This window comes from Adelges cooleyi, unplaced genomic scaffold (assembly GCF_023614345.1).
Source record: "Adelges cooleyi isolate 19-005CV unplaced genomic scaffold, UGA_ACOO_1.1 ACOO_flye_CR_arks_rails_tigmint_CR_PRNA_671, whole genome shotgun sequence".
In the NCBI taxonomy this organism is placed as follows: Eukaryota; Metazoa; Arthropoda; class Insecta; order Hemiptera; family Adelgidae; genus Adelges; species Adelges cooleyi.
Genome location: NW_026096373.1, coordinates 220793 through 234533, shown reverse-complemented (window position 1 = coordinate 234533; position 13741 = coordinate 220793). Strand labels below are relative to the sequence as shown.

The 13741-nt window shown below is 29.8% G+C and overlaps 1 long non-coding RNA gene across 1 annotated transcript; it reads right to left on the bottom strand.

Annotated features, from left to right (window-relative positions):
- Positions 1-2927: 2927 nt before the first annotated feature.
- On the bottom strand, positions 2928-4013 carry LOC126845115 (uncharacterized). Its single transcript, XR_007686712.1, has 3 exons — positions 3920-4013; positions 3188-3319; positions 2928-3094 (listed from the first exon to the last, which is right to left on the bottom strand). It is a non-coding gene; the product is annotated as an uncharacterized LOC126845115 (long non-coding RNA).
- Between the last annotated feature and the right edge of the window lie 9728 nt (positions 4014-13741).

Here is a 13741-nt window from a genome sequence, read left to right as displayed (position 1 = left end):
CCACTGTTTGAAATAATATGTCATCGCCAATTTAAACAAAAAACAAATCAATACAACACGATAAAACGCATACACTTTCTACATAATATACTACCATGTATGTTTGCTACAGAAACAAATATGTAGGTCTTACGATTTATTTAAAAGGAATATTCTAGTATTATATTTCCCCGTTCTTACGTTTGTTATTAGTCCCCAATAGTCGGGATAAAGGCAAACGAGAAGAAGGTGTAATTTTTAATTAAGAATAAATGAGTCGTTGACTGCAGAAAGGGGACAAAAGTCATGTTTTATGGGTCACCTCTAAAAATCCCCGGTGGTCACCCATCCAGGATCAAACATCAACGGACACAGCTTAACTTGAAGTGTTGCGTGACAGATCGAGATGTCCACAGTGCCACAACAAGTCCCTAAAATACTATAAAATTATGTTTTCACTTTAATTGACACCGTTTAAATTCTTGCTGTCACTTCAACCGCGCTTTATCGTGCCAACGTACTTACTCTATTCTAGTTCCTAATATATATTACATACCCAACTAATAAAACCAAATGTATAAATTGCTCATATCGCTTAACTACTTGATCTCGCAGTGTATTAGGATCTCTGACAATTGGTATACGCCAAAACTTCTGATGCCGTGAAACCGTTTGGATACGTCTAGCTGTACTTCGCTGTATCTTTTTTGCATAAAGCCTGCTCCGTTTTACAGTAAGTATACCGGGTGATTGGTTAACTATGGACCACTCAATATCTTAGAAGATATTAGACTTTTTTAATTTTTTTTTTTTTGTACTATTATAGTTATTAGGTGGAACAAATTTAATGTATTTTTCAAAATTTTAACACCATCCCTTTGCGTTAAAACCATATCAACTTTAGATTTTTAAACGGTAACCCCCAATTTTTTTTTGATGATCGTGTTTATTTTTTTTAAATTTAATTATAGGCGTAAAAATTAGCTAAATCAGACAAGTACTTTTAAAGTTATAGCTTAGTACTATAATATTATAATATTAGCTTGTATGAGATGCTTTTATAAGTTTTACAGCTAAAGAAATTAAATCGTTTATCGCCGGATCTCACGTTTCACAAAATAAGATTGATTAACGATAGGGTTGTAGATTAAAGTTAATAGTTGACGGTCGTCGGTCACAATGAAAACGAATTAATAATAAATCTATAATAATATTATATGGGTAATGTCTTCTTATCTGTTTTTTCTGTAGTGTTCCTAGCGGTGCAATGTACCTGTACGTATTGAATATTAGGCATTAGCTGCTGTTAACAAGCAATATTATGAGCCCTAGTAATTAGTTTTTTTTTTCAATTTCAACCATAGGTTACCGTGGTCTAATCACGGTCTTATATAGAGTATATACCGTAGTTCTACCAAAACGATTCGTTACTAGCGTAGATTAATATCAACACAGAACAAATTATTATAAAAATACGACTACTTAAAAACTAATCAAAAAGTTCATTATTCTAATTTTTCAATTATAATGGTTATTTAGCGTCTTGGTCTTAATAAGTGTTACTTGTACTGGTGTCTTAACTAGTCAAATTATTAATTCTGTTAGTGAAAATATTTTTAAAAAAACTTTAATAAATAACATTCAATTTTTTGTTTTTTTAGTATAATATTGTATTACATACAGTTAATAGATAATATGTACAGAATATATACAAAAATAAACAAAAACTAAACTTAATATGTACAGAAACTATTTTAGCATTTGTTCGAACTGGTTTATGATAGGTACATAAGATGTCAAACAACATCTTTATAAGGCATCTATTGTGTTTATTAAAATGTTTAGATAACAAAGGATTCCATAAGTCATACGTTCATCTAATACTTGTGCGCTAAAATAAATTTTCATTTTTATAATTTAAAGTTGTAACGCGTCAATTTTAACTATTTCTAGTTCAGTATTTTTAATTATTAAAAGCTGTATTTATTTATTAACTCTTTATTATATTACCACCTTAATCCTATACTGTATATATTTCATAGTATTGACTATTCTTACTTATTTTAATGTGTTCATATGAACAGTAAAAGTATGTTTCTTATTTAATATAGGTATATTAATGGTATATAGGTATAGTATATTTATAAATGGTTGTTTTTCTCGTTGTACGAGGTATAAGCAAAAATTTAGAGTGACAATGATAAAGTACAATTTTTTTTGTTTTTGTACAGCTTTTTTAACAGTCATAAGCTTAAAATTCAATAATAATACTACTAACAAACATTTAAATACTATATTATGTTATGTTTATTATGATAATAGTAAAATAAAAAAACAAGTAACAAGATAAATAATATGCTTTTAAGATACGAATAAACATTTTTATTTGCTAAATCATATTAAAAAATTAAGACTAAATAAAATTAACATACCTATAATTAACTTGTAAATAATAGAGGTACAACATATTGCTGTGTATAGTGATGTATTTATAGGAAGTTACCTAGGGCGGTAAAGTTTGTTTGATGATTTCCCACTAGAAGAAATCCATCTCCATTTACATATTTAAGTTAAAAAATATTTATAAGTATATTCATTCAATTTACTTTTTTACACTTAATCCAATAGTTAACACTTTTTTTTTCTATTTTGTGTTTTATAATTTTATTTACTTTATTACTTATAAAAACTTAATCGTAAACCACTAGAAAATTGTCAATAAATTCTGTAATAGCTAATGTCAAAACTATGCCATCATGAAAATAATTTCAAGATTTGGATTAAGACAATAACATATTTCAGAAATGTTAACATTCTCAGCGGCATTTTAGATTTAATTAATATTAAATAAAGAATTCATCATTAATAATTAATAAATAATGTATTATAATTATAGATATGTTAAGTATACGTGTGTTTAAATACTTAGAGTTTAAAAACTTTATGTCACTTTTAACATGATAAAGTACTTTTAAATTATTTTATTGAATTACATTTTTAGCTGAATAACTAAATATATATAGTTGTCTAATATTTGATTTGAACTTGTGAATCCATCTTATTCTTTTTACTGACCTAATGGAAAACCGTTATCTGCAATAGTGTGCCACAGTATCTAAAAAAATAATAATAATAATAATAAATTGTTAGTGATGAATTCATAGAAATTAACTAAATTATTGCAAACTGATGATCTTATATATTTTACCTTAAAATAAAACACCTATAAATTTACTGAAAATTGAATGCCACAACATTCGACAATGTATTGATGGAATTGGTTTAGACTGTTTGACTACAATAATATAATACACCAAATTTGACGTTGGTAGTAGTGTAGCTGTAGACAATAACAAATATCAATGTAAGTTGAGATAGTCCATATTAATATTGAACATACTGAAACATTTAATTAAAAAAATTAAATAAGTTTCTTAGATACTTAAATAATTATATGGTTAAGCAACAAATATCAGTATACACATATATTTTTTATAATTATACAAGTATGATAATTTTTAAGTTATACGTTAATTTTTAAGTAACGCATTTTAATAAAACATATTAAGTATGATAAACATAAGTAATCCAAAAAAACTGATTATGTAAAAACATTTTATAAGTTCATGAATAATAAAAAAACGATTAATTATATTTTTCTAATAAAAAAATGTACTTTTACAATACACCTATATCAATAAATACATTATCTTACCTATTATTGATTCAGTAAACGATGATTGAAGACTCAATTTTTTCATAAAAAATTTTATATTTTTTCTTTGAATTCAGATACCAATATAGTAAAACATAAAACTACACATTTATAAGTTTCTCAGAACAAAGACATAATACTGTAAAAATAAAAGTTTTAATTAAATATCATGAAGCATAATTCAAATTACTCTATTTATTTTAAATAATATATTATTATAAGTACCTTTAATTTTGACATTTGATGTGCAAACATTTTATAAGTAAGGTTTTAGGTTTTATAGATTTGTCACTTGAGCAAAACTCCATCTCGGTATTCACATTTATTATGGATATTTAACATCAATGTTATTATTTAAAACACAATAAATGTTGACAGTTCATAGATCTAGTAAGTTATGATAGTATATTATTATAATATACTAAGAAATTAAGACGTACAAATCGCATGAATAAACAAAATGTGTCAAATTAACCAAAACGAATAATTGCTAAATGCTGGAAAAATATTCACAAGGTATTGATAACAAATTAAACATACCTACACTACTATACCTACACCTACTATTTTACAAAATAAATGTAAAAGTGTGTAGTGGTGGTATATTTGTCAGTCGATATAGCGGTTATCATTATTATTTACTATCGGTGAATTATATACCTAAAGTAAATAGTGTTTGGTACGGTTATGATTTTTAAACGCTACTATAGCTATTGTCAAAGTTAATTGTCAATAAATAATAACAGAGAGCAGTCAAGTGTCACCATAATATGTTAGCATCTCCAAGATATTTAATTTATTTTTTACACTCCCTTTAATTTTAAAACTGTGTAGCTCGTTAACTACTCAATCGATTTACCTAGTTTTTACGCCTAAAATTAAATTTAAAAAAAATAAACAGGATCATCAAAAAAAAATTGGGGGTTACCATTTAAAAATCCAAAGTTGATATGGTTTTAACGCATAAGGGATGGTGTTAAAATTTTGAAATATATATAAAATTTGTCCCAACTAATTACTATAAAAGTATAAAAAAAAAAAAATTAAAAAAGTCTAATATCTTCTAAGATATTGAGTGGTCCATAGTTAACCAATCACCCGGTACATGTATATTAAAACGAAGCATGTATGTATTACCAGGTACGTAATGTTTTAATACTTAAAACGTTTAAAAAGAATAATATCATGTTGTATTTATTTTGGTAAAAGATTACAATATTATTTAACTACCAAACACTGCTGCTGAGTGAAATATATAATTTACTCACGATTTTTGTCATTGATTACTTTTGGATATATTAAGTATACAGGTATACTTTTTGTATTATTTAAAAAAAAATAATTATCATTTTTATATAATTTTCTAATAATAGGAGTTTTTAAAACTGATTTAGAATATAAAAAAATGTTGATCCACTTAGCTGTTCATTTAAAAATAATGAATGTAGTGTGATTTATATTCGCGTTGATCTGGGCAACATTAATTTTCACGGGGCGCGCTAGTAATTGCACGGCGGTGAGCAGAGAGAGTGGTTCGGCTGATCCTTACCCTGGCCGACGGCTTTGATGCTGGTGCAACCACCGTGGCCGACCAGTAGTCACGTTACAGTAGTCCATTCCTGTTGCAGCTATCGAATATCAGACTCTTGCCACACTCAAATACGCTGAATAGCAAAAAAAAATGGTACGTCTATGATAACTTTTTCTTAAGGGTATTGCATGCGGTCGGTTTTTTCAGTCAAAACACATCATTTTTATTCCATTGCACAGACCGAACCAGTGATCCGATAAGCAATCTAAAAGCAGATTTAAATTTGCCATGAAGTTTACTTATGATCGGTCAGGGTACTTTTTTCAATTTTTAATTTCAACCCTTTCCAAATTTGAAATTTGTGTTTTATACATAGTAAGAATAAGATATCAAAAAAGTACCCTGACCGTTCATAAGTAAACTTCATGACAAATTCAAATCTGTTTTCAGATTACTTATCGGATCGCTGGTTCAGCCTGTGCGACGGAACAAAAAATGTATGTTGTACTAACTAAAATGGTTTTTACTCACAGACAAAATAATTTAAATTAAAAATAATACCATGAAGCATATTCAAATTAACCGGTAAATTGATTGGCATGATCAAAATTTATTAAAACCACTTTTTTCTTAAATATTGCCTATACAAAACTCCTTAAAAACTGACCGCATGCAATCCCCTTAATTATTCGAATATTTTGTTTATTAAATAATTCGATACTTGTTAATTTGTTATTATACGAATTTTTCGAGAAAAAATTATTTTTTGTGAAATAAACATATAATATTGTTTGGCTGGATACCAAAAAATCATGTTACATATCAATTCAACAAGATTTTTACTCCTGATTTCACATCTGAAATTATTTTTTTCGTTAAACAATTTTTTAACGAGATAAGAGTTCTACTTTAAATAGTTTTAAAATTTTTAAAAAATGAACACCATTTATTGTACCCATGAAGCACCCTGTATATTAATAATACCTATTTATAATATAATAATATTAATTATTTATTTTATTTTTCCAATAAAATATCATTTAAGTTTACAAATTATTAATAGTTGAGCGAGTGTAAGTTAACACTAAAGCAAGAAATTTACAAACTAACTGCAAAATTATAAAATTAAAAAAATTAGTTATATTTTGAAAATATTTTTAGAGTTATTTTCACTAGAAACTTGTTTCTAAATATACAGGAGTTATGTCCAAAAGTTCTGAGATACTCAGACTAAGTTGAATTACTAAAGTATTTTAAAATTAAGTTCTAAACTTTTTTGCCTAAATATTATAAATTGTTTTTTGTGGTGAAATTAGGCTTTGGTACTTCGTCTTGAGATGTCATTGTCTTTTGCTACAAAAAAAAAAACTACCTAGGTTATAAATACAATTTAAATTATTCATGCAGCTATACATAATAATATTAGTATTAAACATTACAATGTAGATTCGGACAGGAGGGTGTTATACAGGGTGTTCAAAAAGTTCGAAAACTGGCAATTTTTAGAGCCGTTATTGATTTTTTTCTTCTTATTTCAACTTATTTCATTTAATCGACTTAATATAATACATAAAAAACAAAACAGCTTATTACTTAAGTAAGTAACTTTAAAACCTTCAAATAACCACCAATATATTAATTGTATCTATGAAAAGTTCTATGATGTAATGTAAATAATGAATGACTAAAACTGTTTTTGGATAAATATATATTTTGAGTTATTAGTATGCAACATATATATAAATCATAAGGGGTTGTTCGACTTTTAAAAGGTACCCTTAATACCATAGAATAAATTTAATATAATTTAATAATTTAATTTTTACTGTGTTAATACTTTGAACTTAACATCATTCACTATTTTTGTTCCTTAAATATAATAAATACCTAATTTCGAAATATTTAGCTAAAAAAAAAGTAATTCATCGAAAATGTGTCTGTAACACGATTAATTTATGATCCTGTATTAATAATTTAAAACATATTTTATTGTGTTAGTAGAATATTTGATTAACTTTTATACAACAATTTTTTTTATTATAAAAGACATATTTATATAATGTTCTAAAATATTAATCAAAGCCGCAGTATTGAGTAAAAATAGTTGTAAAATATAAAATATATATTGGTATAAAAACATACTTTTATATTGTAAAAATGTTTTTCATTAACATTGCACAAAAAAAAATTGTTTATAAATATTCTATTTACAATACATCTACATCTACTACATTTTAATGTTTTACATACATTTTTGAAAACATTTTTTTACTACTTCGGTTAATTTATAATTACTATGGTCTACGTTTACATTGGTGGTGAATCCGAATAAGTTAACTCTTGGGGATTAAATAATGTAATTTGTTTACAGGTTTTGTTACTTTCAACTCTATAAGTTAAATACGGAATACACCGAATCGGGTTAACCATGGCATCAAATAGGAGAGACGAAATTAATGCAACAAGTAAGAACACAAGTAGTTTGACTCGATTCTGTTTTTTAACTGCTATTGATATAATTACTAAATGTATTTTTCAAGTATTCAAATTATTTTAGACTCTTGGCTATTTTTTTTGCTCTAACGTTTTTTTTACTGAACCCGTGGTGCAGGCGAGTGGCGGAGTGAGATAAGGCGGCACTGTGTCAACGCACGGTCGCCGAATTAAACCTCGGCCACTAGCGGTTTGTTTCTCCGGGCGGGCAACTGTGTTGGGAAAAAAATGACCACCTGCACCTCTCTCTGGGACCAACATGTTTGATAGCGTTAGGTCGGCAGCCAGCTATAATAAACCCAAAACTGCCAAATCTTAACCGTCTAAGCCCCGATCGGCGGGTGTTTACGCTTTTTAAAATGTATATATTTAATTAATATAAAAACAAGAAATAGAACAGAAACAGGGTTTCTCTATGACGTGGTTTGCTTACGCCGTTTGCTGCCACGGCTACGGCAACACAACCAACACCGGTGGTTATCATAATCAGCCCACTTCCGACCAATGAGAGTGTCCGAAAACGCCACGCCCTCGGCCAATCACCGGCATCCACGCTTTACCTGTGACTATATAAGGAGGTCGACACTAACTCAGAGCTCACTCTCTTGCAGACAACCGAAGAACAAACACCATCTCAACACTCCAGGTTCACTCCATGTACACTCCAGGTTCACTCCATGTACACTCGAGGTTCACTCCATGTACACTCCATTTACACTCCATGTACACTCCAGGTTCACTCCATGTACACTCCATGTTCACTCCTGTGTCACTCTGGTGCCACTCCAGCGACAACACAAGCGATTATACCACAATCACACCAACAACTATTCGATACGAAACAGCGGGAATAACGGACGTTAAACGTAAGAGAGAACGTTTTTTTTACCGAACCCAATTTTAAATATATTTGCTATATACTGATTTAAGTTTGTCCACATAAACGTCAAACTGGACGTTATATAGTGTCATTTGACATTGACATTGTATTCTGTTATATTTCACTCAAACTGTTTAATATTATAATTAAGGTAACAAAGCTCTAATAGCTTCAGGGTATCGATATTTTCGTTAAAACCATTACAGAAGGTAGGATATAGGGGTAGGAGAGAAGGGGTAGGCGATAGGGGGTAGGAGATAGTGGGTAGGGGATAGGGAAAGATATAAGAGATAAGAGGTATGTTGTACGTTCAAATTAGAACTAAATAATAAATTCAAAACAGTTTAAGGGCTCAAATTCTCTATGAATTGTTTTAAGCGAAATATTAAACACTACAATATTAGCCAGAAACTTGATGTTTTAATATACTAGCGCTTGTTACTGCTTCTTAATATACTATATCATTATTTATAATCTCATTTATAATATTATTAATTATCTCGGTACTTTAACGAGACATTTAAATGCTCTTTCGTGGTTGCAGACTCGGCTGAAAAACTTTAACTTTAGTTCTTCTTTAATAAGAAAAAAATTGACTAAAGATTTTTAAGAAAATCAAATATTTTTTAGACCCATACTAGATCTACTTTCAGTCTAATTTTTAGACCTTAAGTCCTAAAACGGTTAGGTCCGGTTAGGTTTACCCAGTATGCCTGGAAAGAAAAATAAGGAAAAATGTTCTATCCTTTCTAGGGAATAGGCTTTGCAATATTTTTCGTTTTTTTAACGTTTATCAATAGTACTTCATCGGAAGAATATTCAATACAATTATGGAACTCATTCGACTAACTAATATAAAGTTATAGCAAGCCGTTATTTAAAAAATAATGTTAAAAAATATGTAAAATTCTTTGGTGTTTTTCTTGATTTTAAAGAAGAAGTGGTCAACGTTTAAATGTTTGGCCCAATAAGTACCTTTCAGGTGAGATTCTTGATTTCTTAACGGTGCTTCGTGAATAAATTGGTTCAGCTTTTAAGAAGATATATGTGTCCAGGCATAAGAAAAAAAAATTATAAAAACACATTATTGTAAAAACAATACTTCCTCAGCTACGCATCGAAGCTAAAAATACATTTTTTATAACTAACTTTACTTGTTGAGAATAATATAATGGCTATTTAGATAACTATTTTAAAAAGTAGGGTTAACTGTATCTGTTGGCTGTTTGATAACTTTTGGAGTTATTAACTTATAATATTGAAAGCAAATCGTTTTTACTTTAAAAAATACAGTGTACTAAAAGACGTGCTGGTCTGACCAGTACAACTAGGATAGAAAATTGGCAACGGTATTTTTTTTCCAAATTAATTTTCTCCCCGAAAATATGTATGAAAAGGACATACGTTAACATAGAAATCCTCATTTATTGCGTCTGATTTCAGTTAGAGCAATTGATCGAATAAGAAGAGAAAGGTACGGTTCTAGATCTCTTCGGCAATACTCAAGTGGATTATACTCTCAAACGGACCCCATTGCGGCTCTCGAACGGCGATTTGAAATTTTGGAACATCGAGTAGAGCTCTTGTCATATAGAGTTAACAATCCGTAGACAGAAATCCTGAGGGGCAGAAGGGAGGCTGAAAGGAAATCTATGATATACGAAAACCGAATAAATCCCCCTAAATGGCCACAGACTTTGGAAGGCTTCCATTCTTTGGGAACAGATATAATCACGAGAGCCGCTCCGAATTCGCAGCCACGCACACAACCATGGATGAAATATGAGACTAACACATCGAGTAGAATGGCCGTGAACAGCTCTTGCAGTCTTCCGGTGCCACCTCGGCCCACTTCATCAACGTCACTAACCATCCTTCTACCTGCTGCATTTGCTAGTGCCGAACCGGTAAAAATACATTCATATAGACGAAGGTCCATATAAAGCAGAAGGTTATTAACAAACGCACCGAAGAAGAGGCAGAGTTCGTCAAGTTCCCACTATCCACTTTATAGTCTCTAAAACTATTTAATTTTCCCAATCATTTCTCAAAGTAATGCTTGCATGTCCTATTCACACCCTAATCTTTAGTTTGTTATGTTAGCGTTTTTTTTTTTACATACTTCATGCTCGAAAAATATAAAATAACTTAAATACTGTCAATAATAGTCGCTATACGCCACGATGTGGCTGTTCACATTCGTCTTATGTTGTCTGTTAAGGTTTTCATTCCAACTACGTCAACCAAAATACATTTGAACGTAACCCATCTCCCCATCTGTACGTTATTTAGTATGTCTTTAGCGGCTTTGAAGTTTTGTTATAGATCGTTAATATGTGATCAATTACTAAGACATATTTATTCATTTATATGATACGGGCTTCAATATCTGTATTTTTCAATACAAATATATATTTGTATATATTTGTATATTTATCAGCGTCGAAAACGCTGAAACGCTGGTCTTCATGTACTAGCGAGTCGAATAGATCTCGAAAGGATAGCCAATCCTCGAATTTTCCACTAAAATGGGGCAAGTTCACAGCCGGAAGTCGTCGTGAATTAGTGTGCGTTCCCTGCTCACTTCCTACTGACTGTTTGTCTAGAGTTGAGGATGCAATTAGTTCTCGGCCCTTTGCATATAAATGAAAGTATAGGTTGTCAAAACTTTCTTGAACTTTCCGCTCCAAGACATCAGGGGTCAGCATTTCAATTTGTAGATGAGCATCTTGGAAGGTGATACGTATGTTGTCCAAGTCATCCAGGCGTACTTCCAATTCCCGAGTGACCATAGAAGTCAGTTGGGGAAGTAGTAGATACTCCGTTAGGAATGACTCGAATGCCTTGAGCTGAGCCTGTGCCCGAGAACGAATTGTTCATGCTCTTACTAAATCTCCTTCGTTGGAATCCATGATGTGTTTACAGCAACCACGCTCTGCTACCAATGTTTTCGCCGATGGCGAATGTTGCGTATAAATGAAATGAATGAAAGGTGTGGACCTCCTAATATATTCTCATGCTGGAGCATAGGTGCTATTGATTGGTCGGGGGTGTGGCGGATTCGAGTACTCTTATTAATCGGAGGGCCGGCTGTAGCAGGAATGTTTTGCGGTCGTGGCAACAACAACAATGCAATCAAAAGGTTGGGTTTGCCGTAGGTAAAAATACCATATACCGAGAATGTTGTGCAGCCGTGGCAACAACACCAATGTAAACAAAAACGGGTTTTTTCCGTCGCTAAAAATATCGAGAATGAACACGTCACCGTTGTAACCACAGCGTAAACAATCAACGTAGTTACGATACGAACCACTAAGGGTGATTTTTTAAGGCCAATAACAAAATTATCTGTGTTGCCAATCGACCATTGTGACACGTCACAGGTCAGCAAATAACTCGATACTCTTGCCAGGTACCGATCATCACATAACCGAACCAACGATTTCGTAGTCAATGGTAAAACCAGCATAAGCCACATGTTTTTTTTTCTTTTCCTCACACAGAGATGTAAATATACTTATTACATATAATTAGTTAGTTGAACAGTCGCATACACATTTATGTGGATTGTTAATTTTGTTGTTTGTTTGTTTGTTTGTATAGTCACTTCAATATTTCATAAATATCGTTGCGAATATTGTTGCAAGGGTAATTCTTCGAACTTGTCATTAAAAAAAAAAAATATATATATATATTCATATACATATATGTCTCTTGATCATATATACGTACTTATTTAAAAAATTGAAAATCCAAAACAACACGCTGCCACCATTAAGGCACACTTAATGTTTATTTTTGTCGTTTGCCTGAAAAATGTGCTCATTACTTAGTCACAATCACACGGTTGATTACTTTAGTCACAATCACACGGTTGATTACTTAGTCACAATCACACTATTCATTACATGGTCATAACCACACGGTTGGTAACATTATCATAATCACATGGTTAAATATGTAGTCTACATGTTAAGTCTACATGCTTCAGCAGGAAAAATGGAGCATATCAAGGAGTTTGTGAAGTAATTTTTTGTTATGAAATATTTTTGTAATACTGACTCCTTTTTTTGAGGCATCCGTGTATACCATCTGGTATACATTAATTGTTTTATTCAAATTTTGTTTGAGAACATAAATACGTTTAAACAATATAAAATAGAATACACGACAAATAGTACACACAATTTTAGAGTTTTTGAAATAATATATATTTAGTGTTAAGATAATACATTTATTTTAATTTATTAATAGTTTAGAACTACTATGCTGTAGAATATAGCACTTACAATCTACAAGAAATGTAGAACAATTATTTTAGAGTCTTAGAAGTAATATAAATTTAGTGTTATTACACAAAACTATTACATAATATATTTTTATTTTAATTTATGTACACAACAAATGAAGAACACAAAATAGTAGTGTGGTATTTTTTAAATAATTGTATATAGTGATCATTGCACAATGTTATTACATATATTTATTATTAAATACAATTGTAAATCTTTAATGCTAAATGTTTTAAATACAAATTATTTTCAGTATCTTTTGTCATTATCAATAACCAAAAGAAATGTATAATCATCATAATATTTGTTGTGCTTAATATTATATACTATTTTATCATTATGACCGTGTAGTAATACTAAAATATATCGGATATACTTAGTGTCACTTTGTTATTTGTTCTTTTTAATTACTTGTACTTAATTATTAATTAAATTATTTATAAAACATGGATTAGATTTTCAAAAATGTCTTATGTTAATGATAGCAACTATTAGCGAGCTGAGAAAAAAAATGTTCTTTGTTCAATGTTTACCAAAAAACTTTTTTTTGTCTAAATTTTAATCATTTTTATTTGCCCGTCTTTTGATCCATCAACAGTGTCTCTACCTACATTCATTATAAAGATATACAAAATAAAAATATTCTACGTTCTTAAAAATTAGATGCTGTGAATTTTTTTGATTTGGTAAAACTTTTTCAAACGCAATTACAGGATTTAATTATTAAAGACATACGTAGAAATTGGTTTTTGAAACTATAATATAAATAGTGACAACTATGTTTTTCCATTTGGGTTTCAAGCTAGTTTGTAGTATCATTTTTATATATTTACCATTCATTTTGGTCAAAA